The sequence below is a fragment of the Carcharhinus amblyrhynchos genome, chromosome 4, assembly GCF_965287045.1.
Source record: "Carcharhinus amblyrhynchos chromosome 4, sCarAmb.v2.hapA, whole genome shotgun sequence".
In the NCBI taxonomy this organism is placed as follows: domain Eukaryota; kingdom Metazoa; phylum Chordata; class Chondrichthyes; order Carcharhiniformes; family Carcharhinidae; genus Carcharhinus; species Carcharhinus amblyrhynchos.
Genome location: NC_137327.1, coordinates 36,740,217 through 36,762,270, shown reverse-complemented (window position 1 = coordinate 36,762,270; position 22,054 = coordinate 36,740,217). Strand labels below are relative to the sequence as shown.

At 43.8% G+C, this 22,054-nt stretch overlaps 1 protein-coding gene across 2 annotated transcripts in view; it reads right to left on the bottom strand.

Moving 5' to 3' along the window:
- Positions 1 to 7,737, bottom strand: part of nod2 (nucleotide-binding oligomerization domain containing 2) — a 51,355-nt gene extending 43,618 nt beyond the window's left edge. The window contains exon 1 of one of the 2 annotated variants that reach the window (XM_080186977.1): positions 7,504 to 7,737. The gene's annotated coding sequence lies outside the window, so the exon portion shown is untranslated. Of the gene's footprint in view, positions 1 to 7,299; positions 7,473 to 7,503 lie in introns of those variants that run through there. The other variant, XM_080186978.1, reaches the window with a different exon arrangement.
- Between the last annotated feature and the right edge of the window lie 14,317 nt (positions 7,738 to 22,054).

Genomic DNA, 22,054 nt, shown 5'->3' with positions numbered 1-22,054 from the left:
GAACTTTCCTCTCCATCTTCACCCCATTTCCATTTATTTCATTTCATCTCATTCTCCATTTCATTGCTCTCCTTCTTTCCACCACCATCCCTCCCCCCATCTCAGCACCCCCATCTCTCCCCACTCCCCCCCATCTCACCCCCCAATCTTCAGGCCAACTGACACATTCCTCAGGCAGTCCTTTACCAAGCTATATCTTTGTTTTGCCATTCATGCATTCTGATCACTTTAATGGACACTTTCAACACCTTCTCAGCCTTCTGCATACTCATTAACAATCCCTATGTCCCATTCCATCGTCCCTCCCTATCCTCACAGTATCAATCTCTGCCCACTCTCTTTCCTCTCAGCTCTGACAAAGGATCATCTAGACTGAAATGTTGCCTCTATTCTTTCTCCACAGGCACTGTCAGACCTGCTGAGATTTTCCAGCATTTTTCCGTTTTTGTTTCAAATTCTAGCATCCGCAGTGTTTTGCGTTTGTGAAATACCTGAACCCTTTCCTCTATGGCTGTAACCTCCATCAATAACGAAGTATTGCTTAAGCTCTGTTCTATTGTATTGCAACAAAGTTTAAAATTAGCTCATGCAAACATATTCCTTTTTTAAACACCAAACTTCCCTTTGCTTATTCAACAGGGACCCACGTTTAGTTCAAGCCTCGGTTCACTGTCTGTGTGAGTTTGCATGTTCACCTGTGTCTGCGTGGGTTTTCTCTGGGTGCTCCGGTTTCCACCCACAGTACAAAGATGTGCGAGTTAGGTTGACTGGCCACGCTAAATTGACCTCAGCGTTAGGGGAGATTAGCAGAAAAACGTGTGGGGTAATGGGAATAGGGCCTGGGTGGAATTGTGGTCAGTACAGACTCAATGGGCCAAACAGCCTTCTTCTGTACTGTAGGGACTCTATGATCTACATGCCTATTCTGGTGCTTCCTCTAAGTGAAGCCTGAGGGTCAGTATGTCACACAAGATGCTTCTGCTTTACAAACATGGTCATGGGGTTAAGGGTCTCTCAGGGCAACATGCCCATGGGAAACAGTCAATGGCTGCATCTCCATTGCACCTTCTTGCAATTTTATTGCTATGGCCCATGTGATATTGCTGTGGTGTTCTGAGTGGGGGGGAAGCTGAAGGTTTTGAGGGACAGTAGATTCAGACTGGTTAACTCTAACCATTGCCATAACATTCAACCTTGGATTTGTGGTCCTTGGATTGGCTTGTCTGACAACCAATACATTCTGCATTCTCTCGATTCCTTCTCTATGAATGGTATGCTTTGTCTGCATAGTATGCAAGAAACAATACTTTTTAATGTATACTAATACATGTGACAATAATAAATCAAATTAAATCAAAATCAGATCAAGGTCTGGAAGCTAGTATATACTGAGTCCCAAATATTCTATTCCCATCTACCATCAATCTATTCTTCCATGAAAGTGGAGGAACTGATTGATCTTTTCTTAGGGTGCACATCTGTTCCAAATTCCAGTGAAGCTGTCATGTGTTGCATTTAGGTCTGCACTGAAGGAAAAACATCTCAATGCTACGAACAAAGGTAGTGCAATCTAAGATTACAGCTGTCCTTTGTTGGATATTCTCAGAGACTGACCAAAGAGTTGTGATATCCCTTTAATACTATTCTTTTCAGGCCAGCATCCATGAGTTCTCAATTGTAGACTCTGTAAATCATAGCGGCCTGCTCCTAAGCCCTCACTGGGAAGGTATTACAAACTCCCCAATTCTCCAGACTCCCATGGGCTGTTTGATTAAAAATCCTGGAAAGTGGGTGTAATTTGTAAGGCCAGCAAATACTGCCAGTTTCTAAATATCCTTTGAGAAGGTAGTGGTCAACCACCCTCTTAAATCGCTGCAGTACATGTGGTGTAAATACTCCCAGAGTCTGTTTCTCATTTCAGAACTATCATTACATACTGCACAAGATAAAAGCAAATTACTGTAGATGCTGGAATCTGAAACAAAAACTGAAAATGCTGGAAAATCCCAGCAGGTCTGACAGCATCTGTGGAGAGAGATGTTGCACACTCAATTCTCAGACTTCCCATACATTCAGTTCCCAAAAACTGCGTTGCAAGTCAAAACATATAAGTCAGAACCAGTTTTCCACTCGGAACAATGTTATAAATGGGGGATTGGATCTTGAACCAAGGTGTGATACCCAATTTTCACTGAATAATGAAAGGTTTTGAGATCTTGCTTCTGTATAATTGCTTTAATGTATTTCCCATAATATAATAGTGCCTAGACTTCCAAACAACACTTCTATACCATATCTGAGAAGTAATTTGCCTTTCCTGAGGTTGTGAAAGGTGGAATATAAAGGAACATACCAATTGGTATGGATCAACAGTTTGCTGGTGTGGTATCATAAAGTTGAAGCACATGTTGTAAAGTCAAAATAGGGTGTCTGTCAATTTCTAAACATTGAGTGTGCCATTCATTTCAACTCTAACTTTGTAAAGTTGAGGACTGCCTGTGCGCGGCTTGTGTCATAGAATCATTCATAGAATCCCTACACTGCAGGAGGCCATTCGGGCCATCCAGTTTGCACCAACAACAATCCCACCCAGGCCCTATCCCTGTAATCCTATATATTTACCCTGCGAAACTCCCTAACACTAAGGGACAAGTTATCATGGTCAATCAACCTAACCTGCACATCTTTGGACTGTGGGAGGAAACTGAACCACCCAGAAGAAGCATATGCTAACATGGGGAGAACGTGCAGACTCTACACAGACAGTGATCCAGGCCGGGAATCGAATCCCTGTCCCTGACGCCATGAGGCAGCAGTGTGAGCCATTGTGTTGCTCCTTCCTCATCCTTCCTCTCACATCAGAATAAATTTATAGCTAAAGCAACTGTTTTCTTGTTTTAAAATGGATTTGACATATTTTGGGCACTAATATAAAATGTGATCAATATTTGCATTGACCTCTGTATAGAGCACCTGGCAATACCTGCTGAAAATGTCAATAACAGGGATGTGGAAGGCATGACGTTCTCACACTTTAAGTGATCTGACAACATGTTGGTTGAATCATCCACTGACAACTGGTTTGTCAATACATTGGAGACATCACCATTGATAAACACAATCACCTTGCCAAATTGATCAGATTGATGACGTATTGCCAAAAGGACTTTAATGCCACATAATATTGGTGCAATCCAAGTCATGATTGTAACATTCACTGCTGGCCAGTTTCCAAGTGTACACAAAATATAAAACGTCACAGACTAAACAGAAATAATCATTAAAAAAGTCATTTACAAACTATAAAACAAATACCTAAATATTTATTTACCATTAATGATATGAATGCTTCTTTATACCATGAGGCATATTATTCAATCCAAAAGTCTATCCTTTCTCCCAGAGCTTGTTTTCCAGGGCTCCTTATGTGAAAAATGCTTTGTAAATCAATGATCTTATACACCAAACCTAATGACTTAACTGAGTCACACCACTTCTTGGAGGTACTCCTTGTAAACACCTCACTTTTGGAAATATCTTTAAAATTCCCTCTCAAGCTTCTCTCAATCTCAAATACCCACTGGCACGTCCACACCCACAGGCTGATGCGCACCCCTCCTCTTAAAATAAAGATCCTGAAATTTTCTATTTCCAGAATATCACAAGGTCTAACAATTTCCCCACAATAGACAGTGCCACAGCAAGTCTTGCCCTGTTGAGAACTTGAGGCAGGAGAAGACATATAACCCATTGACCTGCTCCACCATTCAACATGATCACGGCTGATCTTGGGATTTAACTCCACTTTTCCACTCACTGTCCCATTTGCTGAGAAACCAAATAACTGTCTCCCATCAACCTTAAATATATTCAGTGAAAATGCCTCCTAAACTCTCTGGGGTACAGAATTCTAAAAATTTGCCACCCTTTGAGTGAAGAAACTTCACCTCATTGCAATCCTGAATGATTGGCCCTTTATCTTGACACAGCTTCCTTGTTCAAGACTCCCGAATCTGGGGAAACAATGTCTCAGTGCAGATCCTGTCAGGTAATTAGCCATACTTCATGAGGGACCAGAGGCATTTCTCTCCATTAGATTGAGAGAGAGAGAGGAGAGAGAGAAAGAGAGAGACAAATGGTTATATAGCCTGAGAGCCACCACTCTACAGCAAGCTTGGGGCAAGACAAAGAGGTAGCACTCCCTGAATTACCACTGCTAATGCGGGAATTGAATATGTCCTGTTGGCATCATTTTGCACCACACTTCAGCCATCTAGCCCTGTCAAGCCACTTCATAAGAACATAAGAAATAGGAGCAGGAGTAGGCCATCTAGCCCCTCGAGCCTGCCCCGCCATTCAATAAGATCATGGCTGACCTGAAGTGGATCAGTTCCACTTACCCGCCTGCTCCCCATAACCCTTAATTCCCTTATCGATCAGAAATTTATCTACCTGTGACTTAAACATATTCAATGAGGTAGCCTCCACCACTTCAATGGGCAGAGAATTCCAGAGATTCACTACCCTCTAAGAGAAGAAGTTCCTCCTCAACTCTGTTCTAAACTGCACCCCCCTCCCTTATTTTGAGGCTGTGCCCTCTAGTTCTGGTTTCCTTTCTAAGTGGAAACAATCTTTCTCCCTCGACCCTATCTAGCCCCTTCATTATCTTATATGTCTCTATCTTGAATCTTCATTTGACTGTGGCTTGGGATGAGAGAATTGTCCTATAATGAGAGGCTGAGTAAAATAGAGTTATATGCTGGTATTTTGCAACCTTGCTCAGGTGAAACTTGTAAAATCCTGCTCGAGGACAATGGAGAACTCTGTTCTATGAGTGCCTGTCCTGATTCCGGGGGGGCATGGCAGTAAAATCCCAGTCATAGAATCGTAGAGCAATACAGCATGGAAACAGGATCTTTGGCCCAATGGTCTCTGCCAACTATGGTGCCCTCCCAGCTAGTCCCATTTGCCTGAGTTTGGCCCATATCCCTCTAATCCTTTCCCATCCATGTACTTATCCAAATGCTTTTTAAATGTTGCTATTGTACCTTCCTCAATCACTTGACTCTATATTTTCTGGAGATTAAGAAATGAGAGGTGATCTCATTGAAATATTTAAGATTGCTTTAATTAGAACACAGTATTGTTAAATAAAGTTTGTTTTGATAAAGTTCCCGAGTGTGTCAATAGAATCATACCTAGAGTGAAACATCTTCCTCAAACCAATGCTAAAATAGAAAAAATAGCAGACATCTAGTCTAATTTCATAACATACCTTGGGGTTTCTGATCCATACCCTAACATTTATATTTACATTAATGACCTGCAGGAAGGAACAGAATGTAAGGTTTCCAGATTTGCTGATGATATGAAGATGGGTGGAAGGCCACATTGTGATGAGGATATTGTGATTCTGCAACAGGATATAGAAAGATTGGGTGACTGGGCGAAAACCTGGCAAATGGAGTTTAATGTGGGGAAGTGTGAGGCTATGCACTTGGAGGAATCAAAAGGCAGGTTATTATCTAAATGGAAAGAGACTGCAGACGAGTGAAGTACAAAAGAATCTAGGTGATCCAGTGCATGAATTACAAAAAGCTAGCAGGCAGGTTCAACAAGTAGTTAAGAAAACAAATAGCATTTGGTGTTTAGTGCAAAAGGGTTGAAGTTTAAAAATAGGCAGGCTTTGTTGCGATTGTACAGGTTGTTGGTGAGGCCTCACCTGGAATACTGTGTACAGTTTTGGTTCCCTTACCTCAGAAAGGATACAGTGACATTGGAGGCAGTCCAAAGGAGATTCACCAGGCCAATTCCTGAGGTGAGAGGGTTGTCATAGCAAGAAAGACTGGCTCTGTATTCCTTGGAGTTTAGATGAGTAAGTGGTGATCCAGACATATAAGATGCTGAAGGGGCTTGGCAGATAGGATAGATGATGAGATGTTTCCACCAGTGGGAGAGTTTCGTACAAGGGGGCTAGCTACTAGATAAAGGGTTGGCCATTTAAAACTGGGATGCGTAAAAGTTTCGTCTCACTGAGGGTGGGAATCTCTGCCCAAAGGGTACTGGAGGCGGAATCATCAGAAATATTCAAAGTGCTTCTGGATAAATATTTGATACAAATATTTGATTGAGAAATAGAGGGCAATGGGGAAATGACACAGAAAAGGAGTTGAGGCTGGCATAGATTGGTCATGATTGAATTGAATGGTAGGGCAAGCTTGAAGGGCCTGGTAGCCTCTTCCTGCTTCTATTTCTTGCAACACATACATTGACATAAGTGGGCCTCCAAAATGAAATGTGATTGTACTCAGTTTACTCACCTTTATACCTCAAGCCTCCAGAGCTCTAGGAAGATTCAGCTGCCACAAAGTGAGACATTGCTCCCTTGAAACAACCGCGAAGTTATAAACTTGTAAGAAACAATTATTCTGGGGTGGGGCGGTGGTTGTGGTGTCCACCCAGGACAAAACGCGGAGTGAGTCACACAAAGCAGAGTCGCTTCATTTGCCCAATATGAACCCAGAAGATATAAAAGCCTCTGTCTGTTCCTCAGTTATTGCAACTGAGCTTAGTAAATACTGCTTCTCGCAAATAGATATTTCCAGATTTTTTAGTTCACGAATGCTATCGAGAAACATTTTTTTAAAAAAAGATTCAAATACCCATTTATAGCAAAGCAGGAAGTTTTGATGAGAGTATGTAGGTGGGCACAGAGGCACGTTCCTGTGGTGCTATCGCAAGATTTTGAACATGGAAGAGTACAGCGTAGTACAGGCCCTTCGGTCCTCGATGTTATGCTGAGCTTTGTCTGAAACCAAGATCAAGCTATCCCACACCCCATCATTCTGGTGTGCTCCATGTGCCTATCCAATAACTGCTTGAAAGTTCCTAAAGTGTCTGACTCCACTGTCACAGCAGGCAGTGCATTCCACACCTCAACCACTCTCTGAGTAAAAAACCTACCTCGGACATCCCTCCTATATCTCCCACCATGAACCTTATAGTTATGCCCTCCAGTAACAGCTACATCCACCCAAAGAAATAGTCTCTGAACATCCACTCTATCTATCCCCCTCATCATCTTATAAACTTCTATTAAGTCGCCTCTCATCCTCCTCCACTCTAAAGAGAAAAGTCCTAGGTCTCTCGACCTTTCCTCATAAGACCTACCCTCCAAACCAGGCAGCGTCCTGGTAAATCTCCTCTGCACGCTCTCCAATGCTTCCACATCCAACTCCACAAATACCTTCAGTAAGAAGTTGGACAGAAGGTGCGATCCTACTTTTCCAGAATATGTACCTTTCTCGGTCCCAATAGCCTGAGTAGCAAAAATACAGCGGTTCCATCGTGTTATTAAAGCTTACACGAACTTCCCTTTAAATTTGTAGCTGCCGCAGGCAACTTCAAAGCCGGAAAGGCTACTCCCTTTCACCGGTGCCGTCAACTTTGATGGGGGGGGTGTTTAAATGCTTTAGTGATTGTAGGCTCGGAAAGAACACTAACCTTCGCTGAACTTCCTATCTAGGGCGGAGAGGAAATGCAGCTACATCCAGCTGTTAAACCGTGCAAGCTCTAGTGTTTTCAAGCGCCCAGGCTGCTTGTGGTGGTGTTTCACACGGTGGGGTGTTCAGGCTGTTGGCAGGGTGAAATCACTCCGACCCCATCAAAACACCGAAGCTGCTTTCTCCAGTTCCTGATACTTTATGTTTGAGTGAGAGAAAGCTGGCATCAGATGCAACACAGGAAGTCTGCTGGCATATGTCGAGAAAAAAAGACAGTTCAGCACTTCCGGCAGTTGGGAAGAATACACTTTTGATTATTGGTTAACTTGCATGTGTAGCTCCAGGAATTCCAGCCTCCCCCCATTACAGAATTTACAGAATGTTCAAATGTTATGTGTCTAAGTTGGCAACAGATGGTAATTGAAAAAAATATTGATGATGAATTGTATAGGAAATGGCATCTGCCCCTTGTAGAAATAGTGTTCTGACACTCTGATATACTTCGTGTAAACATGTTGGGATCCCGAACCACAAACATGAATGAGTTATAACAAAGAGGAGTTCATTTACTCGGTCAGTTCAACACTTCTGCTCTGCCCATGCTCCCATGGATAACTCCCAACACGTGACCTCCTTTATAGCTGTGCCTTCAGGTGACCACTCCATCTACACCTTCCCCATTTCATTAGAACAGCTAATAGCATGAGCTGCTGCAATCTGTGCAATAGGAAATCAATTCACAGACCACTGAGCAACAAGCTGACAATGCATAATTATTTATATATGCAGTGAGGCACACATCAACTTTATGCAGCTAGTGCATAGTTCGTTGTATCTCTTTCGCTTCCCTCTCAGTCAACCTGTCATTGTAGAAAGATGAGATTCTAAAGCCAGATCTAGGCGAAATGACAATAAAGTTCTGGAACCTCATGTTTGGTTTGCTCAGACACTTTGAACATATGGTTATGCTGGTTGATAGTATTGCAGTCTTTCTCTGGCTTGGTTCTCGGTGTGGATGACTCGGAATGTTCTGTTAAAGTGTTCTGTGGGTGCAGGGCTCATTGCATTGGCCTCTGGACTAGTCTGCATGCTTACTGCCGTAGATGGCCTGTGCCATAAGCCCAATGACTGAAGTGCTGTGTCATCTGTTGGTGCTGGTTCTGATACCTGAAGACGGTGGCAACAGCTATGTACATAGTGGGCACTGTCTGAGGCTGCCATGTAAGTGTTCAGCTCTGAGGCATCACTGAGTACAACCACCAACTTGTCATGGCCATGTACGGTCTGGATCCTGGTTATTTGGACCAGATGTGAGAGGGTGAAGTCCAAGGCATCTTGCTTATAATGCATTTTCCTTCTCAATCTGCATTGCATAGGGTCATCCTTCACATTGCTTCCAAGTTTGGGCTGCAGCAGAGCCATATTGGTAGGAAACTGGTCCTGGTACACATGGAAAAGAATCATTGTGCTGATGAGGGCAGGCCCTGTGGTGGTAAATTTTGCAGGCTGATGAGTGCAGCATAGTAGTCTGTGTGATCCCATGTACATTTCTCTAGAAGGTGCTTGGCTGAGCAAACTGGCATCCTACCAGTCTGTTTTTACTGTGGTTATAGGGAGCTGCTCGTGATATACTCAAAGTTGCATGTGTGTGCAAAGTTTCAAAATTCAGAGGACGTAAATTGGCAAGCGTTGACTGGCAAGAGTCTAGAGGATGCCATGTGTAGTGAAATGTCTCTTGAGCTTGTTGATGACTGTGGTAATTGTCATATTTGGCAGGTAATCAAGTTCAAACCACCCGGAATGTGAATCAACTAAGACCATTGCTCTTTACCATTCTATTCAAAGCTATTAACTGCTGTGAATAATCACGGGAGGTCTTGGAATTCAAGTAAAAACAGCGCTTTTTTTACTTGATGCGGATTGAGTGCATTGCATGGTGCATATCTGGAGATTTCCATTTCCATATCTGTGTAAATGGATGGCCTGTACAGTGATTCCTTGGCCCTGTATCTAGTTACTTTCAAACCGGGGTGCCCTTGTTGAAGTTGCTGAATGTAGTATCTTTTGAAGGACAGGAGGACTGATGAATCATTTACTATGCAGCATCCGGTACCTGCGTGGGTTTCCATCGGACGCTCCAGTTTCCTCCCACAGTCCAAAGATGTGGGGGTTAGGTGCATTGGCCATGCTAAATTGCCCTCTGGTGTCCGGGATGCATAGATTAGAGGGATTAGTGGGGTAAATGTGTGGGGTAACAGGGATAGGGCCTGGGTGGGATTGTGGTAGTTGCAGACTCGATGGGCCGAATGACCTCCTTCTGCACTGTGGGGATTCTATTAACATTGAGGCAGCGGGGAGAGAATGCAAACTTCTAAAGCACTCGGCTATCCAATCCTTCTGGAACCATGTGCTGTGCATGTGGCAGAATCTGCAGATCATGCAATGGACTAACCCATCAAACTGCAATGGCAGCAAGTCACCCTCCATTCTGAGGGACTGCCTAAGAAGAAGACAAAGCAACTTTATTTGCTTAAAAAGCGCTTAATTTGATGCTCTGATGGTACTGCTGCTAATTCCTCATTGACTGAGCATGCTGAGAGGATTAAATCCAATCAACCTGCATGCTATGACTTCTCATAGAATAGTTATGCAGTACATAGTGCCAATAAATACATTAAAAACACAAAAATTGTATTTTAAGATGATTCTGAATTTATCCTGAAATGAGGAATACAGCTTCAAAAGACCAATTTTATGTTTCATAATGCCTGGTTTTAATAAGAGTTTTATTATAAGTGAACTGCTGTCTGGTATTGCTGCAAGGTGTGACTGTATGTAACAGCTTTCACTTTCCCTGGCTCTCAGCTACTTATCCAACCTATTCTTAAATGTTGACATTGTCTCTGCTTCTATCATTAATTCAAATCCTGCATTCCATAGTCTCACAAATTCTGTGCAAAATTTTCTATATGGTTTGCGCTTCATCTCTAACATTTAATCTTTATTTCCCCACATTCCTCAGACATCCTGAGAGGTTATCATTGACCAGAAGCTGAACTGGACCAGCCATACAAACAATGTGACTACAAGAACAAGTCAGAGGCCAGGAATTCTGCAGAGAGTTACTCCCTCCTGACTCCCCAAAGCCTTTCCACCATCTACAGGCACATTAGGAATGTGATGGAATATCCTTCACTTGCCTGGATGAATGCAGATCCAACAACACTCAAGAAGCTCAACACCATCCAGGTCGAAGCAGCTCCCCCACCCCCAGATTGGTATCCCTTCCACAAATATTCAATCCCTCCACCACTGTCACACAAAAGCAGCAATGTGTGCAGCAAAAGCAGCAAGATGCACTGCAGGGAACCACCAAGAGTCCTTAGGCAGCACCTTCCAAACCCACAACCATTACTATCTGGAAGGACAAAGATGGCAGAAACCTGGGAACACCACCACTGGAGGTTCCCCTCCAAGCCACTCATCATCCTGACTTGGAAATATATCATTGTTTTCTCACTATCACTGGGTCAAAATCCTGGAACTCACTCCCTTCTAGCACTGTGGGCTAGACCTCAGGGACTGCAGCAATCAGGAAGGTATCTCAGCACCACCTTCTCAAGGGCAACCTAGAATGGGCAAAAAATGCTGGCCTAGTCAGTAATGCCTACATCCCATGAATGAATTTTTAAAAATTAACACTGCTTGCTTCTTGCTTCTCTGTTTCTTCATATATTTCAACACCTCCACCAAATCACTTCTAAAAACAATCTCGATCTTTAAGTCTTTCTTCATAATTGAATTTACTGAAACCAGATAACATCCTAGTAAATTTGTGCCGTCTCTTTCGTCTTTACATCCTTCCAATAGTCTCGTAGTTGAGCTCAAAATTACACAACATGCTCCAATTATAAGCTTATTAAGAGGAGATATCAGGGGTAAGTTTTTCACTCAGAGGGTGGTGGGTGAATGGAATCAGCTGCCGTCGGTGGTGGTGGAGGCAAATTCGATAGGATCTTTTAAGAGACTCCTGGATGAGTACATGGGACTTAATAGGATTGAGGGTTACAGGTAAGCCTAATAGGTAGAGATATGATCGACGCAACTTGTGGGCCGAAGGGCCTGTTTGTGCTGTAGTTCTTCTATGATTCCAAAAGATTTATATATAAAGTTTTTTTATTTATTAGTGTCATAAGTAATAATAAAAGCATAAGAACATAAGAAATAGGAGCAGGAGTAGGCCATCTAGCCCTTCGAGCCTGCCCGCCATTCAATAAGATCATGGCTAATCTGAAGTGGATCAGTTCCACTTTCCCGCTTTCTCCCCATAACCCTTAATTCCCCTGTCGATCAAAAACCTATCTACCCATGACTTAAATATATTTAGCGAGGTAGCCTCCACCACTTCAATGGGCAAAGAATTCCAGAGATTCGCCACCCTTTGAGTGAAGAAGTTCCTCCTCAACTCCGATCTAAACTGCAACCCCCCCCTTATCTTGAGGCTGTGCCCTCGAGTCCTGCCAACCTTTCTAAGTGGGAAGAATCTCTCTACCTCTACCCTATCCATCCCCTTCATTATCTTATACGTCTCTATAAGATCCCCCCTCATCCTTCTAAACTCTAACGAGTACAGACCCAGTCTATTTAGTCTCTCTTCATAGTCCAACCCCCTTATCTCCGGTATCAGCCTAGTGAACCTCCTCTGCACTCCCTCCAAGGCCAATATATCCTTCCGCAAGTTCGGCAACCAAAACTGCACACAGTACTCCAGCTGTGGCCTCACCAGTACCCTGTACAGTTGCAGCAAGACCTCCCTACTTTTATATTCTAACCCCCTCACTATAAAGGCCAACATTCCATTCGCCTTCTTGATCACCTGCTGCACCTGCAGACTGGGTTTTTGCGACTCATGCACAAGGACCCCCAGGTCCCTCTGTACCGTAGCATGCTGCAGCTTTTCGCCTTTTAAATAATAATCCGTCCTACTATTATTTCTGCCAAAGTGGATAACCTCACACTTGCCAACATTATACTCCATCTGCCAGGTCCTCGCCCACTCGCTTAGCCTATCCAGATCCCTCTGCAGACTTTCCACACCCTCCACGCAATTTGCTTTTCCACTCATCTTCGCATCATCAGCAAATTTTGTCACCCTACACTCAGCCCCCTCCTCCAGATCATCTATGTAAATGGTAAATAGCTGAGGCCCCAGCACCGATCCCTGTGGCACTCCACTAGTCACCAACTGCCAATCGGAATAGCACCCATTGATACCAACTCTCTGCTTCCTATTAGACAGCTAATCCTCTATCCACGCTAACACCTTACCCCCAACTCCGTGCACCCTAACCTTCTGTAGCAACCTTTTATGAGGCACCTTATCAAACGCCTTTTGGAAATCTAAAAGCACCACGTCCACCGGTTCCCCTCTGTCTACCACACTGGTCACATCCTCATAGAAATAAGCTTACATTAACACCACACAGAAGTTACTGTGAAAATCCCCGAGCCGCCACACTCTGGTGCCTTTTTGGGTACACTGAGGGAGAATTTAACATGGCCAATTCATCTAACCAGCACATCTTTGGACTATGGGAGGAAACCAGAGCACCCTGAGGAAAACCACGCAGACACAGGGAGAATGTGCAGACTCCACACAGACAGGGACGCAAGCTGGAAATCAAACCCATGTCCCTGGCGCTGTGATGCAGCAGTACTAACCACTGTGCCATCTTGCTGCCACTACATTGACCACTACATTGTGCCTTTTATATTCTACACCTCTTGTCATAAAACTTGGTATTCTGTTCATTTATTTTAATTATAAGATCATAAGAAATAGGAGCTGGAGTAAAGTAGGCCATTTGGCCCCTCAAGGCTGCTCAGCCATTCAGTAAGATCATGACTGATCTGAACTGTGGTATTAACTCCATTTTCCTACCTATCCCCCAGAACCATCAAGTCCCTTGTCGATTATAAATCTATCTAACTCAGCCTCAGATATATTCATTGCACCAGCCTCCACTGGAGAAGAGAATTCCTCAGAGTAACAACTCCCTAAGAGAAGAAAATCCTCCTCATCTCACTGTTAAATTATTAAGTTCAGCTGTTGTTTTTAATGCCTTGTGAACTGGAGCCTTTAAATCCATCTACCCTTTGATATCAGTCAAAGAATAATTCTTGCTTTTATTTATTTTAGCAAAATGTACCAGTTTGCATTTGCCAGCATTGAATTCCATCTACCCATTTTTTTACCCATTGCACGATTATTAAAATCACCTTTCAGCTTTCGTTGGTCCTCAGAATTAGTTAATGTGTCTCCTGTTTTCAATATTACCTGGAAATTTGGGCACCACTTCTTCAAGCCCTATCTCCAATCATTGATATAGTGAACAGAAGTGTGAGCCTGTGGGACATCATTAGCCACTTTGAACCATTCTGAGAAACTGCCCTGAGCTGTTACTGTTCCCTCCCTTCTAACAACTTTTCAGTCAACTTTGCTACCCTACTCCTAATTCCATATGCCTAAATCTTCTCCAATCAGATACTGTGTGGTACCATGTCAAAATTAAAAGTTAAGGTTTATTTATTAGTCCCAAGTAAGGTTTACATTAACACTGCAATGAAGTTACTGTGAAATTCCCCTAGTTGCCACACTCTGGCGCCTGTTTGGGTCAATGCACCTAACCAGTACACCTTTCGGATTGTGGGAGGAAACCAGAGCACCCCGAGGAAACCCACGCAGATGTGGGGAAGAATATGCAAATTCCACACAGACAATGAGCCAAGCCAGGAATCAAATCTGGGTCCCTGGTGCTGTGAGACAGTGATGCTAACCACTGTGCCACCTATTTTACTATAGCTTGTCATATGTATTATATCTATCCACAACTATAAGGATTCTAATGTGCTTGTCATCTATAGCATCTGCTTCTAACATTTTCTCCTCAAAATATTTAGCAAGTTTGGTACAGAAAATTGCCTTAAAGTGAAAACAGTTTTAGAAGCTTCAATGGAGGCAGTTTTTGACTTGTTTATTCTGAGAAAAAAAACCCTTTGTTTCATAAAGTTTACATGGTCATTGGCTGGAATTTTACCACCCTGCCTGCCACAGGAATCAAAGTATGCAAGGGGTGGACAGTGGGAAGGTCCATTCACCTCGGATGGGACATTAAGGTTTCGGGATGAACAAAGCTGTAAAATCCTGCTCATTGTCTCTAATGAGTAACTGGTGTGTTAGTTCCTCAATATGTTTTAACTAATTAACAATGTTGATTAAAAAAATGTTAAAAGGTTGGAAAGAGTAGCTGTTAAAAGCAAGTTCTCAAAGGGGATAATGATGTCCCACAGGCTTCTGTTCCGGAATAATTTCTGTTCACTGTGTACATCAATGATTTGAGATAGGCCTGAAGGGAATAGTTAATAATGCAGATATCCTTCAGATATGATCTACGGAGATCCATCAGAGATACCAAAAGACAGCACCAGACTAAGCTAGAGTCCCAGGCTAGCCACACGAACTCCCATCGACTATGGCAAGGTCTGCAAGATATAACAGGCTACAAGATGAAGGCAGGTAAAATTGCTGACGCCAATGCCCCCGTCCCTGATGAGCTCAATGCATTCTGTGCCCGTTTTGAGCAAGAGCACGCCCTCCTCCCCAGAAGTCTCGGATGAACCTGTATCCGAGGTAACCATCACAGACTTCACGGAAAGCGACTGTCCCGGATGGGGTACCCAGACGAGCACTCAGACCCTGCATGGACCAGCTGGAGAGGGTATTCACAGACATCTTTAACCTCTCCTTACACCAATCCGAGGTCTCTATCTGCTTCAAGAAGATGACCATCATTTCAGTACCAAAGAAAAGCCATGCAACGTGCCTTAATGACTATTGTCTGGTGGCTCTGACACCCATCATTATGAAATGCTTCAAGAGGTTAGTTGTGGCATGAATCAATTCTGGCCTCCCAGATTGCCAGGATCTACTATAGTTCGCCTATCACTACGACAGGTCCGCAGCTGATGCCATCTCCCTGGCCCTATACTCAACCCTGAAATACCGAGACAACAAAGACACATATGTCAGACTCCTATTTGTTGACTACAGCTCAGCTTCAACACCATTATTCCGACAAAACCCATCTCTAAATTCTGTTGCCTGGGTCTTGGCTCCTCCCTCTGTGACTGGATCCTAGACTTCCTAACGCACAGACCGCAAATAATAAGGATAGCCAACAACACCTCCTCTACAATCATCCTCAACACTGATGCCCCACAAGGCTGTGTCCTTCTCCCCTTACTATACTCCTTATACACCTAAGACTATGTGGCCAAATTCCCCTCCAACTCGATTTTCAAGTTTGCTGATGGCACCACCGTAGTGGGTTGGATCTCAAACAATGATGAGACGGAGTACAGAAAAGAGATGGTGAATTTGGTGAACTGGTGTCACAACAATAATCTCTCCCTCAGTGTCAACAAAACGAAGGAGATAGACATTGACTTCAGGAAGTACAATGAAGGGCATGCCCCACCAACAGGGGTGAAGTGGAAATGGTCAAGAGCTTCAAGTTTCTAGGAGTCCACATCACCAACAACCTGTCTTGCTCCCTCCATGCCGATGCTATAGTCAAGAAAGCTCACCGACACCTCTGCTTTCTCAGCAAGCTGAGGAAATCTGGCATGTCTGCTATGACTCTCACTAACTTTTACAGATGCACCCTAGAAAGCATTCTTTCTGATTGTCTCACAGCTTGGTATGGCTCCTACTCTATCCAAGACCACAAAAAAACTACAAAGGGTCATGAATGAAGCCCAATCCATCACTCAAACCAGTCTCCCATTCATTGACACCACCTTCATTTCCTGCTGCCTTGGAAAAGCAGCCAGCATAATCAGGGACATCCATGCATCCCAGGCATAGAATTCCATAGAATCCCTACAGCACAGAAGGAGGCCATGCAGCCCATTGAGTCTGTACTGACCACAATCTCATCCAGGCCCTATTTCTGCAATCTCACATATTTATCCTGCTAATCCCCTGACACTGGGGTCAATTTAGCATGGTCAATCAACCTAACCCACACATCTTTGGAATGTGGGAGGAAACTGGAACACCCACAGAGAGAATGTGCAAACTCCACACAGACTGTGACCCAAGGCCAGACTTGAACCTGAAATCCTGGCACTGTGAGGCAGAAGTGCTAACCACTGTGTCACCAAGCTGCCCCTCTCTTCCACCAAGATACAAAAGTCTGAGGACATGTAATAACCAACTCAAGAGCAGCTTCTTCCCTGCTGCCGTCAGACTTTTAAATGGACCTACCTCACATTAAATTGATCTTTCTCTAACTCTAGCAATGACTGTAACACTGCATTCTGAACCCTCCTTTCCTTCTCTATGAGCAGTTTGCTTTGTCTGTATAGCATGCAAGAAACAATACTTTTCACTGTATGCTAATACGTGATAATAATAAATCAAATCAAATCAAATGGATTTTCATGCCTCCATTCTTGTAAAATGGAAATGGGAAGAAGAAAAAATGTCGGACAAGACCTAGATGCAGAAGTCCTGCTCACATTTCTGCTTTGTATTTTTTCATTTGTTTGGGAAAGAAGAGAGGGTGTTTTTCACATAGGAGTTTGGGGAGAAGTCAGGGGAACCATTAACAATACTGGAAAATGGTTTCAGGCCCCATTTTCATTGTTCCTGAAGCTGCAGTGATTGGAAGCAGATCCTTCACAAAGAGCTGTAAATGCTGTTGGAGGAAGATGGAGAAATTTTATACAAAGCTAACCCATACTATTAATAGTTTGTTTAAGTCACCTGGACATAACTGTCAACCTTACGCATGAGGGGAAGAGCAGCCACGAGGGCATTCACAGCCAACCCTGAAAGATTCATAAATCAGAAGGCATTCCATTCTATTAACATTCAGGTGTTGTGTGACCAGGGGAAGGTATTTCTGCATGTTGTACTTAGTTCCCAGGCAAATGTCACAATGCTTTTATTCTGCAGAAAGTTGTGCCCGCCTCATTTATTCCCTAGGTGTGTGGCTGCTCCTTAAGGAGGTGGTTCCTCACTCCCCTGAGAACCTCACACAGTGGGGCCCAATAGCTTCATAGTGTGAGCCATACACAGAGGCGGACCAGCATTGACTGGATACTCAGCCTGCTAAAGATGTGCTTTTGGTGCCTTGACCATTCTGGAGGCATTCTATGAATTTAATCTGCCAGTCTCCAGAATAGCAATTGTCTGTTGCAAACACACAATAAGGCACAGAGAAGGAGGGTATGCCTTAAGGGGATAGACTCTGAAGAAGGGCCATGTAATCAGAGGAGAAGAAGGGAGTGGAACAGCCAAGGAAGTCAGAGGTGAGTCATTAGCAGTGGCGGGCGATGAAGAGAGGATCAATACACAGCATGCCAGGAGTCTGTTGGTGGGTCTCACAAGATGCGATTGTCACCAAGGCCCTCCTAATATAATGACAATTCAACTGAGCGGCCATGTGGAGCTCACAGCACAGGCACAGAACCAATCTGTGTCTTCATGTGGAGAGTGTCCATGCCACCATTTTTCACAATCGTCCCATCACTGACAGACGGACTACATTCTATCGCCTCAATTGGTCGTGGTAAGAATCTTACTTAGAGCATAGAACATAGAACACTACAGCACAAACAGGCCCTTCGGCCCACGAGTTGCGCCGATCACATCAACACCTACCAACCTACAGACCTATCTATAACCCTCAATCTCATTAAACCCCATATACTCATCCAGAAGTCTTTTAAAAGACCCCAGCGAGTTCTCTTCCACCACCACTGACGGCAGCCGATTCCATTCACTCACCACCCTCTGAGTGAAAAACTTACCCCTAACATCACTTCTGAACTTCCCTCCTTGCACCTTAAATCTGTGTCCTCTCGTAGCAACCATTTCAACCCGGGGAAATAGTCTCTGAGAGTCCACCCTATCTATTCCTCTCAACATTTTGTAAACTTCTATCAGGTCGCCTCTCAACCTTCGTCTCTCCAGGGAAAAGAGTCCCAGCTCCCTCAACCTAACTTCATAAGGCATGCCTCCCAGTCCAGGCAACATCCTTGTAAATCTCCTCTGTACCCTCTCAATAGCTTCTACATCTTTCCTATAGTGAGGCGACCAGAACTGCGCACAATACTCTAAATGAGGCCTGACAAGGGTCTTATAAAGTTGCAGCATTACCTCCCAACTCCTAAACTCAATCCCTCGATTAATGAAGGCCAGTACACCATACGCCTTCTTGACCACCTCATCCACCTGCGAGGCCGATTTAAGAGTCCTGTGGACCCGGACCCCTAGATCCTTCTGCTCTTCAACACTACTCAGACTTCTGCCCTTGATAGTGTACTCGTTCATCCCTTGGTTCTGCCAAAATGGACGACTACACATTTATCCGCGTTGAAGTCCATCTGCCACTTCTCCGCCCAGTCCTGCATCCTATCTATGTCCTGCTGCAACTTTTTCCATCCTTCCAGACCATCCACAACACCACCGACCTTAGTGTCATCAGCGAACTTACTTACCCATCCCTCCACTTCCTCATCCAGGTCATTTATGAAAATGACAAACAACAAGGGTCCCAGAACAGATCCTTGAGGCACTCCGCTGGTGACTGACCTCCATTCAGAAAAAGCCCCATCCACACCCACTCTCTGCCTTCTGCAGGCAAGCCAATTCTGGATCCACAAGGCCAAAGGCACTTGGATCCCATGCCCTCTCACCTTCTCAAGAAGTCTTGCATTAGTTTTTGAAGTGAATCATCAACTTACTAAATGAACAAACGTTGACAACTATTACAACAACATGGTGACCCATTTAGTGTTTATGGTGACAGGGCACCTTGCAAATGCACTCATTCCTCTGTGATGCTGTGTGTTTCCTCGGAGGAGGTGGAGACAGGCTGCTCACCACTCTGGTTTATGTGACTTTGAGTAATGTGGTGGCTGGCCTCAGTGTGTAAGGAACCATTTGGTTCTGGCCTGCAGCTATGTCCCCTGCAGGGCAGCTGTGGTCACCGGGATCTGTACCACAGAAGGTGGCTACTGAGGGGCTGGGCATGCTCTGGAATATAAGGGTGTGAAAGCTGCTGGAGACCCACATCCTCCTTGTCCTCCTCAGGCATGAGTAGGTTTTCAGGCAGCCTACAGGGAGTCAGCTGCAGGGGCACAATACCAACCCCTCATCATTGCAAGTGTCCTGCTGTGGGTACACAGTTCCTTGCACATTCATTGGAGATTAGCACTCATGTCATGGACAGGCTGGTCACTGAGTGAGCCTTATATCCTGTGTAGAATTTCATACTGATCATATATGCACTCCAAATGCTGCCACACGTGTCTCATCATGAGGTTGGCCAATTTCTCCATGAAACAAGCCCCTGCATGAGTTCCTGAGACATGAATAATCTCAAGAATGGTCAAGGTAGAAAATTAGCAACTCTTTGGAGGAAGAGACACAACAAATATACCCAACCTCAATGATGGAGGAATCCAGCACATCAACGTGAAAGATAAGGCTGAAACATTTGCGACAATCTTCAGCCAGAAGCGCCAAGTAGACGATCCATCTTGGCCTTCTCCGGAGATCTGCAGCATCACAGATATCAGTCTTCAGCCAATTCAGTTTACCCCATAAGATATCAAGAAATGTCTGAAAGCTGGATATTGCAAAGGCAATGGGCCCTGACAATATTCCAGCAATAGTACCGAAGACTTGTACTCCAGAACTTACCGCACCCCTAACCAAGCTGTTCCAGTGGAGCTACAACACTTGCATCTACCCAGCAATGTGGAAAATTGCCCAGTTTTGTCCTTTGCCTATCCAATTACAGCCTTATCGGTCTACTCTCGATCACCAGCAATGTGATGGAAGGGGTTATCAACAGTGCTGTAAAGCAGCAGTTACTCTGCAATAAGCTGCTCCCTAACGCTCAGTTTGGATTTCACTGGGACCACTCAACTCCTGACCTCATTACAATCTTGGTTCAAACATAGATAAAAGAGCTGAACTCCAGAGGTGAGGTGAGAGTGACTGCTCTTATCACCAAGGCAACATTTGGCACAGTATGGTATCAAGGAGCAAAAACTGAAAATGCTGGAAAATCAAGATTTTCCAGCATTTTCAGTTTTTGTTTCAGATTCCCACATCTGCAGTAATTTGCATTTATGCCATCAAGGAGCTCTAGCAAAACTGAAGTCAATGGGAATCAAGGGGAAAACTCTTCACTGGTTGGAGTCAGGGCTAGCATAAAGTAAAATGGTTGTGGTGATCGACAATCAGTCATCTCATCTCCAGGACATCACTGCAGGAGTCTCTCTCTCTCTCTGAAACTAAAATTAATTCCAGAAAGGTGCAGTTACCTGAATTTCAATTGAACTCCTAAGATTTAAAAGAATACCAGTGAACTTCAAAATACTTGCAATAGTTCAACAGTTTGTGCCTCAAGGACAAGCGAAAGGAATTATTTGAATACTTTTAAACTTTGTTTTGGACCCTAAGTTTGGACCTAAATCCTGTTTCCATTCCTGCCCTGATAGCTTTAATTGGATGGAAAAACTGCCTCCAGCCCAATTAAGGACTCATCCGCAGGAAAATTGCAACTGGACTCAGATTTCTGAAGGAGACACGTTTCTGATCCAAGCAAGCTGTTTCCAATGGGAAAATCCAAACCCCAGGCTGGGATTTTCCATCCATGCTCCCCCTGAAACTGGAAAATCTCACCCTCGGTCAAAGGACCTTTCCATGGTCCCCCCTCACGCACTCCGATTCCGGAGCAGGCGGAATGGGAAAATGTGCCCCAAGGTTTTCAATTTTCCCTATGCAACTGAGTGACTTGTTTGTCCATTCCTGAGGGAAGTTAAGAGCCAACCATATTGCCACAGTAATTATAGTTCAAATAAGGTCAGAAAATTTCCTTGTCCAAGGATACTCAAGAAAAGTCTTTTTATGATGCTGATACTTTCATGGTCACCATCACAAATTCCTGATTTATGTAATTAATTAAACTTCAATTTTCCAAATGCCAAGGCAGAGATTTAACTCCCAGTCTCTAGGTTATTCATCCAGGTCTCTGGATTATTATTTTAGTAATATAATCACTTTTCTATGGTACCCATATTTTTTGTGGCTCCCTATGTAACCAGTACTTCGCAGTTTTTCCAAAATAACTGCGTTTATTTGGTGCCTTTTCTAACTGTGACATCCTACAGCAAAGTAAATACTTTTAAAGCCCAGTTACTATTGTAATATGGAGAAAGTAGCAGTCAATTTGTGCATAGCAAGGTCCACAAACAGCAATGAGAGAAAGTATCAAATCTCTTTTAATGATGTTAATTGTTAGATAAATGTTGGCCAGGAATATCCCTTTTGTTCAAAAAGTGTGGTTGGGATCTTTTTTATCCAAATCAGATGGGGGTTTGTTTTAATGCCCTATCTGGGCTAGAATGGTGGCACAGTGGTTAGCACTGCTGCCTCAAAGCGCCAGACACCCAGGTTCAATTCCAGCCAC